The sequence below is a fragment of the Myodes glareolus genome, chromosome 11 (genome assembly GCF_982192425.1).
Source record: "Myodes glareolus chromosome 11, mMyoGla1.1, whole genome shotgun sequence".
Taxonomy (NCBI): Eukaryota; Metazoa; Chordata; class Mammalia; order Rodentia; family Cricetidae; genus Myodes; species Myodes glareolus.
The window spans coordinates 52,688,913-52,702,676 of record NC_142036.1 but is presented as its reverse complement, the minus strand read 5'-3'; positions in this window follow the sequence as shown (position 1 = coordinate 52,702,676).

The following is a 13,764-nucleotide window of genomic DNA, read 5'->3' as shown; positions in this document are numbered from 1 at the left end:
TCCTAGTGATGGGGAACAAGGCCAGACAATGAGGCCAAACAGATGGCCAGGGCTGTGAGTCCTCAGGTCCTGGAGGCCTCTTTTCTAAACTCATACTTACGTCTGCCCAGGTCCCATAGTGAGCTACTGATAAGGACAAAAACTCAGCCCTGAAGTTACTCTGCCAGGGCTGCTGTAACACACTGGCCAAGCCATGGGAAGTCATTGTCTCGTGGTAATGAGAGGCTTCTAGAGACCAAGATGGAGGATCAAGCTAGCAGGGCCAAGGGAGATGAATCTGCTCTGGCCTCTCTCCTTGGCTAGGAGGACCACTAGCCAGTCTCTGTATGGATTTCCGTCCATACATACCAGTGTGCAACATTTCTCCTTTTGTAAGGGCATCAGTTAGACTGGACGAGGGCCTACCCTGGGGACCTTATTTTACTTCTCTCTGTAGAACTCATGTCCAGATTGTCACATTCTGAGACAAAGAGAGTTAGGACTCAAGCATATGAGCTGTTTTAGCTTCTTACGTGGGAGCACGGTAACCTAGGAGCCTCCTAGAGGTGTTCTGTGGCCTGTAAGAGCTGTTAGGCAACCTTCTCTCTCTCCTACCCATTCCTTCTTCTATCCTTCCTCCTTTCTCCCAACTCCTTTTCCCTCTTTCCCTGCTTTCTTCTCTCTGACTCTTCCCCTTTCTCCTTCTCCCTCTCACTGGGGTGAAGTGAGTTCTACTGTGGATACTCCTGACCTTGCTCTGTCTCCTTAGATAACATGCCACCACTGTAATCACACATCAATGGGTTGTTTAGCTGACTGATGTCCATGTCTGTTAGACTGGGAGCCCAGGACAGGAGGGTGAGTGACGGTCCTGACCTCTCTGCCTCCCGGCACCTGACATACATAAGAAAGGCTCTTGACTCGCAGTATTGGGTATGGGTTGAAAATCTCTCATGCTTGGCCTTTGTGGTCTCTTCAATCCTCACTCTTTACTAGGTGTATAAACTGATTACATGACCGCACTTGGTACGGTTAAGGGGGAAGGTTTTTATAGTAGATATGAGGGAGCGTACAGCCAGCGTCATCTGGAAAAGTCCAGAGCAGGGAGAGAAAGTAGTAGTGTGAACATGGCCAGCAGACTGGTTCTGGTCACAAGAGAAGCAGGAGCAGAATAGAGACAGATGGGGTGGGGGGTGGGGAGGTGAGCGATGAAGACAGAGAGGGTAAAAGAGAGACAGCATAGCCGGAATAGCAGGGTTATAAAGAGAGAGGAGAAGCTGAGAGGCAAGTGCATGAGATGGAGAAGTTTAGGGTGGTATGTGTGTGTGTGTGTGTGTGTGTGTGTGTGTGAGAGAGAGAGAGAGAGAGAGAGAGAGAGAGAGAGAGAGAGAGAGAGAAGGGTGAGGATGCCAGCATGGACTCGGACATGTGTACAGGTACTTGTGATATTGAGGGAACCTGGAGGCATGCGCTTTAATAAGCTAATAGGCGCCCCAAATGTTCCTTCTTCAAGTGATAAGGGAAATAACTCCTTTGGTAGAGGGGAACCAGTCTTACAAGTTCCCGAGGAATATTGCCAGAATAAGGAGAAATGGAGCTCCCTTTGAACCTGATACCAAGCAGTTCCAAGTAACCTCTGTCCCACTTGCCCACTTTTCAGAATCGTGTCATATACTAAATTTCACTTCATGCCACTTGCTCTATAGGAATGAAATGCTTTCTCACCCTTTGCTGTGTTTATGGCAGGGATCCTTACTTAGCACATGAGACAAGTTAACAGAGAAAAGCACATGCCTCTATTTAGAATAGGTTTAATGAAAGATGGGTGCTTTCAGAAATGAAGACCCCCAAAGAAACAGAGAACCCATGTAGTATTTTTACTCAGTATTCTCCATTAAAAAAACCTGTTCTCTGGAGTTGCTCTTACAGAGGACCAGAGTTCAGTTCCAGTTCCACAATCTCCCCCCTCCCCCGCACCCGACTATCTGTAACTCTAGTTCCTGGGGATCTGATGTCTCTTCTGGCCTTTTCGGGCACCTGTATGCATATGTGCAGACACATACAGACACACACACAGACACACACATACACAGAGACACAAAGTAAATCTAGTTGGGTGGTAGTGGCATATACCTTTAATCCCAACACATGGGAGGCAGAGGCAGGAGAATCTCTGAGTTTGAGGCCAGAGCCTGGTCTACAGAGTGAGTTTAAGGACAATCAGAGGTACACAGAAAAACCCTGTCTTGAAGAAAATCAAGAAAGAGAGAAAGAAAGCAAAGAAAGGAAGGAAGGAAGGAAGGAAGGAAGGAAGAAGGAAGGACAGAAAAGAAAAAGAAAAAAGTAAGGAAGGAAGAAAAAAGAAATCTTAAAAATATAACCTTAAACCTCATTCACATTTTTCCTTAAGTGAGCAGCATAAGGCGGAAGGGAAAGTGTCACAAGCTCAATGCTCCGTTTATTTCAAACTTTAAAACTGACAACTGCTTAAAAAGTCACAGATGTTGAAACAAGAGTCACAACTATTCACATAACTGTTTTTATCAACATACAATATGACTTATCAAGGGATTAACAGAAATATTATATTAAATTATCAAAGTTTATGTAATAATTGAAGTTCTCAACTGAGCCATTGTGAGCTCTTTTCTGAGCAGACCCTATAGGGACGTTATCTATCCAATTTAGCCAATTATCTTTGATGTTACATCAAATAGTGTTTTTTTTAAATGTTGTGTTGGTGTGAAGGTGTCAGATCCCCTGGAACTGGAGCTACAGACAGTTGTGAGTTACCATGGGGAAGAGCAACCAGTGCTCTTAACCACCAAGCCATCTCTCCAGTCCTTCAAATAGCGTTCTTGGTTGCAAGTAGTAGGAACCTTGCTGACGCTAGCAACAACAGCGTTTGCTACCATACAGAATGGGCCTATTGGGGTCATGAGGTTTGAAGGCCGGTTGTTTTCGGGGCTGAGTTTCTTTCCATTCCTCTGGTTTATACTCCTGAGCCCTTGTCCCATCTTCTGATAGATGGAAGACATAGTATGAAGCATGATTAAATGAAGCACAATTAATAAAAACTCAGGGTCAGAAATTGGAGTTCAACCTGAAGTTTCAAAAAGCAAAACAGCCAGCCACTGGCTCTTACCTCGACCTCAGTCTGAAATGGTGATCCTGCCTCCAGGAATCTCAGAATGAGACTGTCTGAGAGCTGCCTTCCCCTGTTTATTCCTCTCTAGGGCTGGGATTAAAGGCATGAACCACCATCATTAAAGGCATGCACCATCCAGTTTCTATGGCAACTAGTGTGGCTATTGGGATTAAAGGTGTGTGTTACTATAATCTGGTCTGTAAGGCTGACCAGTGGGACTGTTTGACTCTCAGATCTTCAGACAAGCTTTGTTTATTAAAATATAAGTGAAATACCACTACAATAGTGGGCATCATATGGAGACACTGCATTTAGAGACAGAAGAGTTTCTGCCATTCTCTCTTTTCCTAGAAGTCCTGTCAGACGACTTCCATTGGCCTATAACAAGGGAGATGGGGGCCATGAGGGTCCACAACATGGAAAAAATGTTAGAATGACAACTGTACTACCTGCCACACACATCAAGGCTTAGCCTGCCGGCAAGTGCCCACTTCTGGTCCATTCAGTAGTTAGCCTAAGTCAATGGCAGATAGTTTTGACCAGCGGCTCAATATTATGGCAGGTATCACGACAGACACATCTGTAATGTCCCTCAGATGGCCATTAGTATGATCCTCCAGCAACGTCTGGCCTCAGACAGAACGATCAGCCTCTTCAAGACGTTACCTCCTCTCTGTCTTCTGACTGCTCTGGCTCCCTGGGGACCTGTACGAGCCGGGCCAGCATCCACCCACCTTGGCCCCTGATTCTGGGATGAGAGGCTCTGCCAATGTCTGCTTTTGATGGTGCTGGGCCAGACCCACAGGACTCATTTTCTCTGTCTCCTGCTAAATTCCCTGGCTGCTCCTCAGCTGTCAGGTCGCCAGGCTCCCAGTGTCTTCTGGCTCCACGCGCAGCAGGAAATGGGCCTGACAATTGCTCTTCCAGAGTTGGCGATTTTTCAGTATGGATTCGCATGGATCCCACCCACACTTCTCTAAAAGCCCAGGCTGTACTCAGCTCGGATTCATTATGCACATAGTAGCAGCTCAGCTCTGTTCTCAGCACCGAGGGGTTCTGGGCACAGGGAGATTCCTGAGCAACAAACTCAGGTCACTCATTCGGCCATCTTCGTTGTTGTTGCAGCCATAGCGATCCTCACACCCTGATAAGGAAGATCATTGGCCAGGATAGGCTTAGTGGCTACAGGTCATGTAAATGGTCCAGACCAAAGCATCATTTGCGTTCAGAAAGAGTTGAGATAGAGGTGGTGTATATTGATTTTCCTGTCTGCCCCGTATTCACCCTAGTCTCCATGTTCTTTGCTGTGGAAGGAGACATCAGGACAGAAGAAAAGTAATGCAGGATTTCTGCAATGGTTACTTTCTTATTGCTGTGTCAAAACACCAGGGCCAAGGCAACTTACAGAAGGAAGGGTTTGATTGGGCTCAAAGGCTGCAGAGGAGTAAGAGTCCCTCCCCATGTGGTGAAACGCAGCAGCAGACAGGCCTGGTGACTGAGCCTGGAAGCTGAGAGCTGAGGGATGCTGTCTTGGACTACAACAGGGAACAGAAAAAGTGAACTTGAAATGCTTTTTCAAAACCTCAAAGCCTACTCCCAGGGACAAACTTCTTCCAGCAAGGCCACACCTCATAAGCCTACCCCAAATGGCCAACAACTGAGGACCAAGTATTCAAATGCCTGGATTATGGGGGACATCTTGTTCAAAGCACCACATTCCCCCTCTTCTCCCCTCTTGCCATGATTTTGACATTGACCTTTTCCTCTAAAGCACAAGACAGTTCCTGTAGGAAACAGGTGGCCATAGTGTCCTCCTTGACTCCCTTGCCCTGCCCACTTCTCCGGCGACAATCTCTGGGTTCTTTAGTGATCTCTTGAGTATCCTGGGACACTGTGCCCAAGAAATAATCCCCAAGGGGACAAAGGCAGAGCTGGCTTCCTGAGGAGTTAAGTAAGCAGAGGAGAGGAAAGGCCTCCCGAGGGGAACACACTCCCAGCTAAGGAGCCAAGAAGAGAGGAAATGGGTGTGGCAGAGTTGTCTGGAATGGAGACAGAGGCCTGGGACACAAGGTGAAGGTTTACTGTAGGGCAAGGAATATTTAACTGGCAGCTTGAAGCGTTTGGCCTTTGTATCTTGGGTGACACCGAGCTACTAGAGGATTCTGAGCTAACTGGAGAAAGTTCTTTTCTTTCCTGTTATTAACTGTGATTTTTGTGTCGACTTTGCCTTGTTACTGATGCTATCATTGACCACAACTCATGTTTATTCGCTATATAGATCAAATTATGGCTGTCTCCAGGTTTCTATGTTGACATCTGTAATACCTCAGGCACTGACGTTATTTGGAGCCAGGACATTCCCTGAGGTAATTAGGTTAAATGAAGTGTTTTGAGTGGCTCTTAGCCGGTATGATTGGTGTCCTTGTATTCATGAGGACCTGAGTTCAGATCCCAGCACCTGTGTAAAAAGCTGGGTGTAGGCGTGCACACCTACAGCGCTTGGGTGGGAGTAGCCCATTGCCAGCAGGGTAGGAAGCTGTCTCCAAAAATAGGGTGGGTCAGTGGTGGAAAAAATGCCAAACATTGACATCTAGCCTCCACACGCATGCTCACCAGGGTGCACACGCCTTACATACATGCACACACACACGTAAAAAGGAGAGGATATGGGAGAGGATCACCTTCTACAAATTGACAGAGGTTTTTACAAACTCAGAAGGAATCCTCCTTGATCTCAGCCTTCCAGCCTCTTTGGGACAATTCCCTTCTGGGGTTTAAACCACTCCGTCTGTGTCACTTTGCGAGGCTAAGGGAACTAGAACTTTGACTGTTGGGGGAAGGGGTGCTTGTTCATCCCAGCCGCCCAGAACCGAAATAACCACACAGAAACTGTATTAATTAAATCACTGCTTGGCCCATTAGTTCTAACTTCTTATTGGCTCTTACATCTTAATTTAACCCATTTCTAGTAATCTGGGCGTCACCACAAGGTCGTGGACTACCAGCAAAGTTTCAGCAGGTTTGACTCCCATTCCATGGTGTCTCTCTCTCTGCCTTTCTTCTCCCAGCCTTCTGTCCCGTCCTCCCCGCCTAAGTTCTGCCCTAGCAACAGGTCAAGGCAGTTTCTTTATTCATTAATGGTAATCACAGCACACAGAAGTGAGGGGACTCCCACATCATTTAGCTAAGCAACAATGTGTCGTGGCTTAGATTTGAGATGTCCCTCGTGGGCTCAGGGTTTTGAGCCCTGGCTGACCATCTAATAGCGATCTTTTGGGAAGCTGTGGGACATGACTGGTAGGAAGGGCGGATAACTGGGGTGGTCTCTGAAAGGTTATGATCTAGCCCTGTTTTCCACCCCATTTGCTTTGGTTCCCTGGCTTCCTGGTCCTTTGCACAGGGTTGCCCCTGTGCCACATCTTCCCCACTGTAAAGGACCTTACCCTCTGAACCACAGGTCAAAATGAACCCTTCCTTCTATAAGCTGTTTCTCTCAGACATTTAATCACAGTGATGTGAACGGAAAGCAGAAAGTGGGTTACTAAGGTCCTTGCTCAGAGCAACGCGGCTGCGCAGGTAGAGCCCCTGGTCTCCATCTCAGCACACTTCATTTCTTGCCGTGACACGTAGCATGCAGCTACTTCCTTTTTAAAATACATTCCTCTGTTGAGCACCTTTTCAGGCGACGGAAAGTCAAGATGGTCAAAATTCCTTGCCATCCTAGAGATGACATTTCATGTTTTGACTCTGTTTCCTCTATCTCTATCAAAAAAGTCTCTCCCCAAGGGTGGGGCAGTATTTGTCCTGTTCACATATGGTCATCTGCAAATACAGGATAAGGAGACCCAGATTCAACCCTGGCATCTCTTACTTATTTTCAGTCCCTTCTAAATACTCAGGAAGCTTGAAAGAGGAGGCCTGGGCCAGCCTGGGTGGGTGGCAGCCTTTGAGCGGTAAGGGTCATACTGTTGTAAGGAGGGTTGACCCAGGGGTCTCTAGCCTTTGAGTGAGTGACAGGATGGAGTGGGATGGTCAAGCAAGGGTCGCCTATCGCTGGCTGTTAACTCTACCTGTTCTCAGCGCTGAAACCGCAGGAGGAAAGAGAATGGAGGTGCCAGATTTTTAGAGGCGTAAAATGTGGAACCCAGGAAGTAAGTTCTAGAATCTAGATGCAAGCAAACAAACCAAAAAAAGCCCTCCCACCCATTTCTCTGGGGTTCTCACAAATGTTATTTCTCCCATGTTGTTTGCCCTTGTGTTTGTCTTTTCCAGCTCCTTCCTAAGGCCCCACCCCCACCTCCAGGATCTCCTGCTTCCCAGGCTAGCCTTGGATTTGGTGTAGAAGGGAGTGACCCTGAACTTCTGACCCTCCTGCTTCTACCTCCCTAGTGCTGGGATTCCAGGCACATACTACCATGCCCAGTTATAATGGAGCTGGGATTGAACCTAGAACTTTGTGCATGCTAGGCAAGCACCAGCTGAATTACATCTCCAGGCCCACTTTCGTGTACACACACACACACACACACACACACACACACGCTTGGGGTATATGCATGCGCACATGCATGTTCCTGTACGCATGCAAGTAGGTGCACATGTGTGTCCATCCTCTGATGTAATTTGTAGGTGTCATCATCTACCTTGTTTTGAGAAAAGGTCTCTCACTGACTTGACACTCAGTAAGTAGGCAAGGCTGGCCCACCAATGAGCCCCAGATCTCTGTCTCTGTCTCCCCAGCACTGAGTTTACAAGCACACACCATCACACTTGACATTTTTATATGGATTTTGGGAATCAAACTCGGGTCTTCACTTTTGTGTGACAAGAACTTTATAGACCGAGCTCTCTCTTCACCCCTGTACCCCAACCTTTTGACAACCTCATTATATAGCTCTGGCTAGGCTGAAACTTGCTCTGTAGACCAGGCTGTCGATCAGAACTTTTGGTGATTCTCCTGCCTCTGCTCCCAGAGAGCTGGGTTTGTGGCATCTGGCACCAAACTCTCCTTTTCTCTCCTTGAACTGTGGATTAAACCCAAGTGTTCCAGTGGACAAAACAAACATTTCATCACAAAGCCATGCAGTGTCCCCAGCACAAACCATCATTGATTTTTGTTGTGAGACAGAATCTTGTTGAATTGTCCAGGCTGACTTTAAGTTTGAGACACTTGTGCCTCAGCTTCATGAGTATCCAGAATTACATCCCCCTACACACACAAATCTCACCATGTTCTTACGTGTGCTACGTATCTCTCTTAACTGGGTCTCATGCCTTGTTTCTATTCTTTTAATTTGTGACACTGTCTTGCTGTGTAGCCATGCTGGGATCGAACTCTCTATCCTCCCGTCTCCATCTTCCAAGGGCGCAGTCATAGCCAGCACAGCATGGCCACCTTGACAATGTAATTGTACATTAGTTACCCAAACTCCACCAGATATGGCATTTTCTAGTCCACATCAACCAAAGGTGAAGAAAACCGCTCCTGTAAATTAGTAGGAAGCACCAGCTTCCGGAAGCCTGTGGTGAGGCCTGAAAAATGGCATGCCGTCTGTTCATCTGTCCCTCCGTCCTCCCTGTCACACGTACACATAAGACCCTGAGAGCAGGATGGTCATTCTGTATACAGGGATCAAACAAAAATCACCGGGGGAAGCTCCATGCTGACTTCAAATGTCTTTCTCTCTGTCTGTCTGTCTGTCTCTCTCTCTCTCTCTCTCTGTTTCCTGTTTTTTTGCTTTTGTTTTTTCAGGACAGGGTTTTCAGGGTTTTTCTGTGTAGCACTTGCTGTCCTGGAATTCACTCTCATTTTATAGACAGGACTGGCATCGAGCACAGAGATCTGCCAGCCTCTGCTGACTTCTGCTTCCTGGGATTAAAGGTGTGTGCCACCACCGCCTGGCTGCAAGTTTCTTTCTTGGCACGAGTCCACCGAGACTGCACAAGGATGGCAGTTGTCTACTTCACAGCTAGGAGTCAAACTCAATGGCTGATTCTTACACTAATTAAAAAGGAAACTAGAATCAATTCTAGATCACCCTCTGGTTGTGTCCCTCAATCACTTTTATTCCAATTCGCCTGCACGGGGGGGGGGGGGGGGAGAGCGTTGGAAAGCAGCCAGGTTGTTGAGATTGTGCTCAAGTGAGTGTGGGTCGGTGGGCATGTGCTGCCCGCACAGATGTCAGCCTGCGCCTTGTGGCAAAGGCCAGGAACCAAGTCTTTCAGGTTGTTGAGAGATGGGCTTCTGGAAGAGCCATTAGCACAATGCTTTGGAAACTGGCTTGGAAAATGTGACATGTTGTCAGTTTCATCTGCTGAGAAACTTACAAACATCCTGACAAAGGCTCCCTCCAGCTTCTCCCCATCAGTGCTCCCTGGCCGGCTGAGATTTTAGTGCAGAGCCAGGGTAGGATGGCGTCCGGGGGAGATGGGAAGCTTGGGGAGAGGAACCATCAGTCTTCAGGAGGGTCCTCATTTTGCTTATGATGCATGTTAGGCAAGCATCAAGTGAGCTACATCCACAGACCCGTTATGTGTGTCCACGTGTGTGCACTTGTGCAGGTGTTACAATGTGTGCAGGCATGCTTGCCCTACCTTTTCCGCCTACCCTGCCTGCTCTTCCTATGGCAGCTAATCCCTAAGACACCCTGGTCTCCAGTCTGCACCCGTTGCAGGAGCCGTTCTAATAAGTGAGTGGAGTGGAAGACTGCTGGGCTTCGTGGCTGGTGGGGCCGTGACCTTTCCCTGGGAATATAAGGGAGCACAGGCCACTTTGCAGGAATGGAATCTGCCCTAGGGACCAGAGAGCGGACTCTCTTTCCCCGAAGTATAAGAATGCGCCCTGGAGCCTTCAAACCCCCACACCAAAGCTCCTCCTGTTTTCTAGAACTTCTCCCGCTGACTTTGGTGCTGTATCTCAGGGTAAAACCTTAGGTCTGCCTCACCCCTAGGTCTGCCTCACCCCTCCGCACTGCAGGAGCTCTCTGGGGAAATAAATGCTCGAGGATCCCTTTACCCAGTTTCCCGCTGTGTGAGCTCCCCTCCAGCTGTGCCGGGCTCCACTTCATCCTCGCGCCAGGTAGCCCCGGAGTTCACTGTCTCTTTTTTTGTGTCTCCTGCCGCCTGTCACGTGAGAGGCCTTTTGAATGCCCGAGGCTCCCCAGGGGTTGGAGAGGGCAGAACTGAAGGATGACCTAAGGTGAGAAAGAAAGGCAGATTTGTAAATAAACAAGGGCAGAGTTGGGAGACCCCGGGCCTCTGTGGCTTCTGCTGAGGGGAGCTCCTGAGGCCCCTGTGAAGCAGCCGGGGGAGGCAGTTATTGTTTTTGGATTTCACTGAGATGAACTCCAGATGATTTTCCAAGCCTGATTTCACAGCACATTTGCTCCATCTGAGCAATCACTCTCTGCAACAGTTGGATTTCCATTCGGCATTTACCTCATGTGCCCGGGAATCGGGACTGTCTGCCTCCTTGGGGTCGAATCCTTTTATTTTCTTTGGGGCTCAGCCAGACCCTTTCCGTCAGTCCCGGTTTCATCTAGCCATTTCTATTTGTGTACAGGCAAGACTAGGCCAGGCCCACAGAGTTTTCCAGAGCTAGTGACTGTGGCCCTCCTTGTTGAATATAATCAGTATGGACAGCAGGGACACCAGACTCTTAAATAGATTTCAGAGAGACAGATATTCGGCTACATATAAGGGAGCGTAGCAAAAGCCACAGTGATCCCTAATCTGGAAAACACTGTTTTATTGTTTCTGTTATAGCAAGCGGGAACCCCCGAGATGTGGGAGGAGCAGAGAGTCGTGGGGATTAGAAGTGGGGTGCTCTGAGAATGTTTTTGAGCTGTTTTGGAGACAGAGTGCTTATGACAAAGAATCAGTGAAGCTTGCGTTGGGAAGCTGTGTCATTGTCAAATGAGTAATGCAGCTCTTGTGGTGTTTATTGTATAGATTTCCTACTATGGCTACGTCTTACGGTGGTTTGAATAAGAATGGCCCCATGGGCTCATATGTTTGAATGCTTAGTCATCAGGAAATGTGACCTTGTTGGAGGAATTATGTCACTAGGAGTAGGCTTTGTGGTTTCAAAAAGCCCATTTCAAGCTCAGGGCTTCTCTTCTCTGCCTGACCATCCAGATATAGAACTCCCAGCTTCTCCTCCAGTACCATGTTTGCCTGCAAGCTGCCTTGCTTCCCACCATGATGAAAATGGACTAAATCGCTGGGCAGTGGTGGCACACACCTTTAATTCCAGCACTCGAGAGGAAGAGGCAGGTGGATCTCTGAGATCTGAGTTTGAAGCCAGACTGGTCTACAGAGTGAGTTCCAGGACAGCCAGGCCTACCTACATAGAGAAACCCTATCTTTTTTTTTTCTTTTTTTCCTTTTGGTTTTTTGAAACAGGGTTTCTCTGTAGTTTTGTAGACCAGGCTGGCTTCAAACTCACAGAGATTCGCCTGCCTCTGCCTCCCAAGTGCTGGGATTAAAGGCATGCACCACTGCTGCCCAGCCAAGAAACCCTATCTTGAAAAACCAAGAAGAAAAAGAAAATGAACTAAACCTTTAAGCTGCAATTAAATGATTTCTTTTATAAGTACTACCTTGGTTACAGAGTCTCTTCACAGCAATAGAGCACTGACCAAGACACATGTATGATACAAACTCAACTGGATGTTGCCTTGAAGGCTGTTTTTTTTTTGACTTAGGGAAAGAAGCTCGAACCTGGCTTTTGTGCAAGTCACACTTAAGCTTTGGGTCTGCTTGGTCGCCACCATCAGCAACAGCAGCCAGCCTTCAGGAAACCTGACTCAGCATGGCCCAGTCATCATGTCTGTTCTCAAGTGTGTGACCCCAGGAAGTGTGTTCTTCCCCAGGGCTGCCCCACTCCCCAGAAGACCTCCAGCCAGACTTTTGCTTCTCGCTTTCTCTGCCTGCTTTGTCTTCTCCCTCACTCGTCTATCTATTCTCACAGAACTGAGTGGCCTCTGACTCTGATTCCTTGGCGGTCCCCTCATCCCTTGGCACAGGGATAAGGTTGTGGAGAGTGAATGTCATTTTGTACCCGACTGAGCACACTACTTTACGGTGGCTCATGCCGGCCTCACTCCCACTGTCTCCTCCAGACACCACCCCCATCTACCTATGCCATGTCCTTTTGCTTCTCCAGTGATACTTAGCACAGATATTACCCAAGCTGGCCATCGTCCCTTAACAAAGACGAATCTGGACTTTGGAAGCAGGCTGGTTCTGTGTGTCTTATCTGTGCATCCCCAAACATTCCTTTTAACTTCTCTGAGCCTGGTATTCCAGCTATGAAAATATAGAGGCCTAGTTCTTTGATGCTTAAATTGCATATGGAAAAGGAAACATTAAATAAGCAGGTGTTTTGATGAGTCCTGGCATTTCAGCAAAGGGTCGGGGAGGAGTCCTTCTCCAGTCCGCTGTGGGTTTACAGTTAATAAAGACGCAAGGACCTTCCCCAAAAGTTTTCTTCTTAGAGGTTTAGGATTTAATTAAAAAACCAAAACCAAACCAAACCAAAACAAAAAGCTGGATTATGGAGGAAAGGAAAGAAAAGGAGGAAAGTGGAAGTTGGCTGGGCCATTGGGGATAAAGTACTTTTGCCTTTCTATCTGATGTGACTGTATCCCTGGCCCTGAGGGTCCGTTTTAGTTGCTCAAAGGCCGAAGTGAAGTGGCTGATTCCTTGGGGGTGATGCCCTTGGCTACGGCAAGAGGTTCTCTTGAGAGGCAGCCTTCAAAATTGTTCTTTCCTGCCACCCTTCATCTTTGCTTTCTCCTCTACCTGGACCTCCAGGGTGATGTGGTTTGGTCTTCCTTCAATCTCCATTGCTCTGGAGGTTCGTTTTTTTCTGACTCTGTGCTCCAACCCCACTGGAAACCACTAGGGAGAAGATACCCGAGGACAAGGCTGACGGACTCACATCTCTGTCTTTCTGGTCCAGTACTCTGGATCCTGAGTGGGGTCGAGATTCTTGGGTTGGGGAGAGCACCTGAGGGCTGGAAAAAGGTTATTGATTAGAAGAGAGTTTCCCACAGCTGAGAGCTCTGCTATACTTCAGTGTCCCCTCCAAGCAAGAGGAATCCAGTTCAAAATAGAGTCCTAGGCTGCTGTCTCCCAGGAAGGAATGACTGCTTTAATTTTAGCTTGACACATAATTATTATACATTATATGAGGTGATAATTCAATACATATATACATTGAATAATGACCAAGTCATTATAATAATTATTTCTATACTGCCAAATAGTTCTCATATTTTTTTTTGTGGTAAATACATCCAAAATCATCTCTTTTAGTTATTTTGAAAATGCAATAAATTAATGTTAATTATAGCATTAATAATATTCAGTACTGTGCCACTGAACACTGGACTTGTTTCTCCTATTTGCCTACAATTATGAACTTATAAAGCAAAAAAGTGAACGCACTGTTGGGTTACGGTCCAAAGTCAGTGGGGGAGCTGAGAAGGGGTAATGAAATATAAATGTTGATTTCTTACATGTAAACAATGTCCAGCAATGTCCACTCTTTAAAAATGTTTTCAATTAACATACAAAGAAATGAGCTTCATTATGGCATTTCATGACTCTTTGCTTTTTTTTTTTTTTGGCTC